Genomic DNA, 6,524 nt, shown 5'->3' with positions numbered 1-6,524 from the left:
AGAGTTACTGAGGTACTTGAGAAAACCTCTCCCTCAAGGCCTCCCGGATACGCACCCCAGCGTGATGGGCTTGGCGGATCGCAGCTGCTGGAAGGCTTACCCCTCACTGCCAGCATGTGCCCCCAATCCTGGGAGGAAGGATTCCCCCTTCCTCTCCACAATGTTGTGGAGGACACAACACGCCGTGACCACCTCGGGATGTTGTGCTCTCCCATGTCGAAGTGGGTCTGCAGGCACCTGAATCGTGCCTTTAGACACCCAGAGGCACACTCAACTTGGATTCAGGCCCGGCTGAGGTGGGCATTAAATTGGTTCTCAGCTTCATTAGCCACATCCCCCATGATGCACAGTGGCATCTGTATGTCCCCAATGGCAAGTTCATGGCAGGGGAAGAATGTGCTCACCTCCAGCTTGCCATAGAGGCTCATGTTCCTGAATATGCGGGCATCATGTGCCCTGTCCGACCACCCGTCAAAAATGTCTGTGAAGTGTCCACAGTGGTCAACCAGGGCCTGCAGCACCATTGAGAAGTAGCCCTTCTGATTAATGTACTGGGCCACTTGATGTTCTGATGCGTGGATTGGGATGTGGGTCCTATCTATGGCTCCAGCGCAGTTTGGGAACCTCAGGGCAGCAAATCCAGCCATGATTGGGTCCTGGTCTCCCAGGCGAATGACCCTCGAAGCAGGATGGAGTTGATGGCCTTCACCACCTGCAGAAGAGGACAAACACACAAAACAGAGAATGAGAGAGGGAGGTGCCCGACCCCCTCCCAAACCCACTCCCCTTTAAACACCCCAGGAGCCACCCCATATGAGGCTGCCCACCCCACAGCAGCAGGGCTGTGTGAGGGTGGGGTGGCACAACCCCCTGGGATGGGGCTTTCCCCCACACCACTCCCTATCTCCGGGTATGTCTACACTACAGCGCTAATTCGAACTAACTTAGTTCGAATTAGTTAATTCGAACTAAGCTAATTCGAACTAACGCGTCTAGAACTAAAAACTAGTTCGAATTAGCGTTTTGCTAATTCGAACTAGAATGTCCACATTAAGTGGACCCTGAACCAGGCTTAAGGATGGCCGGAAGCAGTGCCGGCAGGGCATCAGAGGAGGACTTAGAGCGTGGAGCTGCTGTCTCAGGCTAGCCGAGGGCTGTGCTTAAAGGGTCCCGACCCCCACCCCGGACAGACAGTTCTCAGCGGTGCCCCGCTTGCAAAGCAGTCCTGGCTTGGAGTGCCCAGAGTACCCACACTGGGCACATCACACCACTCGGCCATCAGCCCGGCTGCACTTGCCGCAGGCTGCCACCTGGGAAGAGGGGACAATTGGGGGGCTGCAGGAGAGCTTCCACCCCCAGAAGCCCGCAGAGCCAGCCCAGCCCTCCCCATCGGGGGCTCGTGCCCCATTCCTCCCTCACCTCCTTCCACTTACCCTTCCCTAGCCCCTTTTCTTGATGTACAAAATAAAGGACAATTGTGTTCAAAAATGGAATCTGTCTTTATTGAACAAAACTGGGGGAGACTGGGAAAAGGAGGTGGGAGAGGGGAAGAGAGAGGCTGGGAGAGGGGAGGGCAACTAAAATGATCAGGGGTTGGGAACAGGTCCCATATAGAGAGGCTAAAGAAACTGGGACTTTTCAGCTTAGAAAAGAGGAGACGGAGGGGGGACAGGATAGAGGTCTCTAAAAGCAGAAGTTGGGTGGAGAGGGTGCATCAAGAAAAGTTCTTCATGAGTTCCCATAAAGAAGGACTAGAGGACACCAAAGGAATGGAATGGGTAGTAGACTTCAAACTAGTAACAGAAAGTTGTTCTTAACAAAGCAAAGAGTCAACCTGTGGAACTCCTTGCTGCAGGAGGCTGTGAAGGCTAGAACTAGAACAGACTTTAAAGGGAAGTGAGATCAAGTCATGGAGGCTGGGTCCATGGAGTGCTATTAGCCAGGGGGTAGGAGTGGTGTCCCTGCCCAAGGTTTGTGGAAGGCTGGAGAGGGATGGCACGAGACAAATGGCTTGGTCACTGTCTTCGGTCCATCCCCTCCAGGGTCCCTAGGGTTGGCCGCTGTCAGCAGACAGGCTACTGGGCTAGATGGACCTTTGGTCTGGCCCAGGACGGCCATTGTAAGCTCAGGGTCGGGGGTCTCAGTGGACCCCCTTGATTTTCATGCACACCTGCTCCTGGGTGGCCAGGCTGGCAGCGCTCCTGCCCTAGCTGGCCACTTTCCTGTGCCTAGTGTGGAGATCGTGGACGAGGTCCACGATGTCTGCACTAGCCCAGGTGGGTGCCCGCCTCTTGCGGTCCCGGGCAAGCTCCCGGGAGCCGCCAGCCTGGTCCCGGGAAGAGGGGGAGGGCTGGGGGACATCGGGTGGGTGGCTCGAGCCGTGCCAGGTGCAGGGTCTGCTGGCTAGGTGCTGGCAGGCTTGCACCTGGCACGGGCACCGTAGCCAGCCCGTGCCCCTTTAAGGGGTCCAGGGCCGGGAGGGGGGCAGTAGAGTTTCCCTGGTGTTGGCCAGAGTGGCCACCAGGGAAACCTGGGGAGGGCTAGACTCCCACTAGTTCAAATTAAGGGGCTACACACACCTTAATTCGAACTAGTAAATTCGAACTAGGCTTAATCCTCGTGGAATGAGGATTACCTAGTTCGAACTAAGCACTCCGTTAGTTCGAATTAAATTCGAACTAACGGAGCGCTAGTGTAGCACCTATGAAAGTTAGTTCGAACTAACGGACGTTAGTTCGAACTAACTTTGTAGTGTAGCCATACCCTCCCTTTCCCGAGGGTCCACCTTTAACAGGACTTCCCCCATGCAGGGACTGCAGCCCAAGAGTGCCTTACGTCCATGAGGAGGGCCCCAACCATGGACTTTCCCATGCCAAATTGGTTGCCCGCCAACCAGTAGCTGTCGAGGGTGGCGAGTTTCCAGAGGGCAATTGCGACCTGCTTGTCCAGGGGGAGCCACAGGTGGGTGTCGTGTCTCTGGAGAGTGAGGGTGAACCAGGCACACAGCTCCAAAAAGGTGGCCTTCCACATGCAGAAGTTTTGGAACCACAGCTGTTCGTTCCACCGCTCCATGACCAGCCGGTTCCACTAGTCCAAACTGGTGTCCAGCCTCCATGGTGAACAAGCTGTGGCAGCCACAAAAGCAGGGCAACCACAGCAGGCACTGTGTGAGCTTTGCTGTCCCTTGAAGAGGTAGCAAGCACGCAGCAGAAGCAAAGAAATGGCTGTTCAGGGGGGTCCCTTTAAGCACATGTCTCTGCAAGGCACTAGCACTCGGAAGCAACTGGTGACCTAAAGCTCTTCCTGAAGTGGTTCTGGGAGGCCTTTTATGCAAGAGAGGGTCCAATCACACACAATCGATGCGCTTTTGTGTGTGGACGTTCTCTTTCAGAAGTTTTTTCGGAAGTTCTCTTCCGAAAAAAACTTCTTCCAAAAGATGTCTGCAGTCTAGATGTAGCCAGATATGTTAAATAGTGAAGGGCCAAGAACTAATACCTATGGGACCCCAGTTGAAACACAGCCACTTGAGGATTTCCTTTATACAGTTACATTTTGAGACCTGTAAGTTAGCCAGTTTTTAATCCATTTAATGTGTGCCATGTTAAATACAATTATAATGTTATAAAATAATCAAAATATGTGTTATCAAGTCAAATGTCTTACAGAAATCTGCTATTCCACCAACATTGCCCCTTTATCAATGGAACTAAAAGAGATTTCAGGTTAGTTTGATAGAATCTATTTTCCATAAATCTACATTGATTGATTTTAATTGTATTACCCCTTAATTCATTATTAATTGAGCCTCCATCCGCTGCTCCATTATCTTGTCCAGGACTAATGCCAGACTCACAGGCATATAATTAATCAGGTTATCCTGTTTATCCTTTGTAAATATTGACTCATCATTAGCTTTCTTCCTATTTTCTGGAACTTCCCCAGTGTTTCCAGACTTATTGAAAAATCAACATTAATAATTCAGTGGTCACTTCAGTTTGCTTTTAAAACTCTTGGATACAAGATATCTGGACTTGCTGATTTAAAAGGGTATGTCTACATAGCAGTATTGTTTCAGAATAACTGGCATTATTCTGAAATAGCATAGTGCGTGTCTACGCAACAAGCCTTTATTTCAAAATAATGTTGAGCTGAAGGACTTGTTACTCCGATTCATGGTAGCCCTCATTTCATGAAGAGTAAGGAAAGTCAAAGGAAGACTATCTGCTTATCAAATAGTGAACAAGCTATTCAATTAGTCACTTACTCAAAATTTAACATCCCGGGCTCGTCTACACTGGCCCCTTTTCCGGAAGGGGCATGTAAATTTCATGAGTCGTAGTAGGGAAATGCGCGGGGGATTTAAATATCCCCCGCGGCATTTAAATAAAAATGTCCGCCGCTTTTTTCCGGCTTTTAAAAAAGCCGGAAAAGAGCGTCTACACTGGCCCCGATCCTCCGGAAAAAGTGCCCTTTTCCGGAGGATCTTATTCCTACTTCGAAGTAGGATCTTATTCGAAGTAGGAATAAGATCCTCCGGAAAAGGGCACTTTTTCCGGAGGATCGGGGCCAGTGTAGACGCTCTTTTCCGGCTTTTTTAAAAGCCGGAAAAAAGCGGCGGACATTTTTATTTAAATGCCGCGGGGGATATTTAAATCCCCCGCGCATTTCCCTACTACGACTCATGAAATTTACATGCCCCTTCCGGAAAAGGGGCCAGTGTAGACGTAGCCCCCTAGTGTAGCACTAAAAGCCGAATTAAACTATTTCAACTTCAGCTACGCAATTGATGTAGCTGAAGTTGCATAGCTTAATTCAACTTTAGCCCTTCTGTGTAGACGTAACTATAAATGTCTAACATTGCTAACATTAGTATCTTCTGTTTAACATCCCCCCACTCTCCCTAGATTTTAGTGGAATGGAAAGAATTATATGATAAATAAGGCCTGTAGTTGGTTAGGCCTCCCAGAGAGGCTCCTCTGCCTCCAGGTCAGTGGGTGGCCACTCCGCCCCACTACTGCGGGCACTAAAACAAACCCCCAGTTCAGTAGTCCAGCAACCCCAGCTTTGCTTCAGGGCAGGGCGAGAGGCAAACAGTTCGGAGCCCTGCCTTTGTTCAGGGTGGGCGACAGGTAAACAAACACTGGTAAAGAGCCCTTGCCCTTGGTCAGAATGGGGAAGCAAACACAGTCAGTAAAGAAGCCCAGGCCCTGGTTCAGGGTGGGCAGCAATCCAACACACTTGTTCAGGAGTTCAGTAGCGGAGCCTTGTTCAGTTGGGGCAGTAAATAAACACCAGTACAGAGCCCTGGCCCTAGGCCAGGATGGGGCTACATGCCCACAGTTAGTTCAAAGAGCCCTGGCCCTAAATCAGGGTGGGGCAGCAAACACACACGGTAAGGAGCCTGGCCATAGGTCACGGCGGGGCAGCAAACAAACACAGTTTAGCAGTTTAGTAGCCGGTGATTTGTCTCCTTGTTCAGGACGGGTTCAGGCAATTCGCCTGTGGTGGCAGAGAGAGGTAGGTAGGTGGCATCCGGTAGGTAGGTGGCAGGGAGGACGCAGGTCCGCCCATTCCACTGTGTCCCAGCCCAGGGCCCTAATAGCAGCAGTGCAGTCTGCTGCTGGGTCAGCAGGGCTCCAGCCCGAAACACGCTGACTTGGGCGTTTAATGGTCAGCCATGATCCCTGGGTCACTTCCCTTCTTCTCCTCAGTGCATACCTGGGTGTCAGGCCATCTCTCAGGAGTTCAAGGGTTGCCAGGTCCAGCTGGGGTCCAGGTGGTCTAGGCTAGTCCTCAGCTGCTTGAAGGTCCAGCAGTCCCAGCCAGTCCCCCTCAGCGCCCGGTTCCAGGAGAAGGAGGAGGGTGTGGTAGCTGCTCCTTCCTCTCCTGTGATGTTGCTGCTACCCTCCACAACTTGCTGCTGTCTGGGAGGAAGGGGGGACCCTGCCAGCTTGCTCCCCCCCCCCCCCAGAGGGAGAGGTGAAGAGGACCCACCACCACCAGCACCACTATCCAGAGACCTTTCCCCGGTTGGCTGCTGCCTGACTGCGGTTGTACCACCTGCAGCCCCATTGAGGAGGAGGTAGAGGAGGCCCACCACCTAGACTGTGGAGGGGGTTTATTTTTTGGAACTGAGCTTTAACACCTGTGCTTCTGGGGTGATGGTAAACTGAGTTGCTGCGAGGGGAGCCGGGGGAAAGGCGTGGAGCCCTCCCCCCAGTCCAGCACACCCCCTGTCTACTGCCATCCTCCACCAACCCCCCCTTGTACTATCCGGACCTGCTCTTTTCCCCTCGGTGGGGCTAGCTGCTCACCCCCTTTTCCACCTTGGGACTGTTTGTGCAGGAGCAGGTGAGACACTGAGCCCACGATCACTTGTGGGTGCCCTCCCCCCTCCCTCAGCTACAGTTGGCTGCGGGGGTCTCTCCCACCCCTTGCCTCACCCCCTCCCTTTCCCACCACAGCAGCTGGCCTCCCTGCTGCCTGCCTCACCCTATCAGCCCAGTCTGTTTTTCCTTCCCTCC

Source organism: Pelodiscus sinensis, chromosome 1 (genome assembly GCF_049634645.1).
Source record: "Pelodiscus sinensis isolate JC-2024 chromosome 1, ASM4963464v1, whole genome shotgun sequence".
Classification (NCBI taxonomy): Eukaryota; Metazoa; Chordata; order Testudines; family Trionychidae; genus Pelodiscus; species Pelodiscus sinensis.
Note: the sequence above shows the minus strand (reverse complement) of the source record.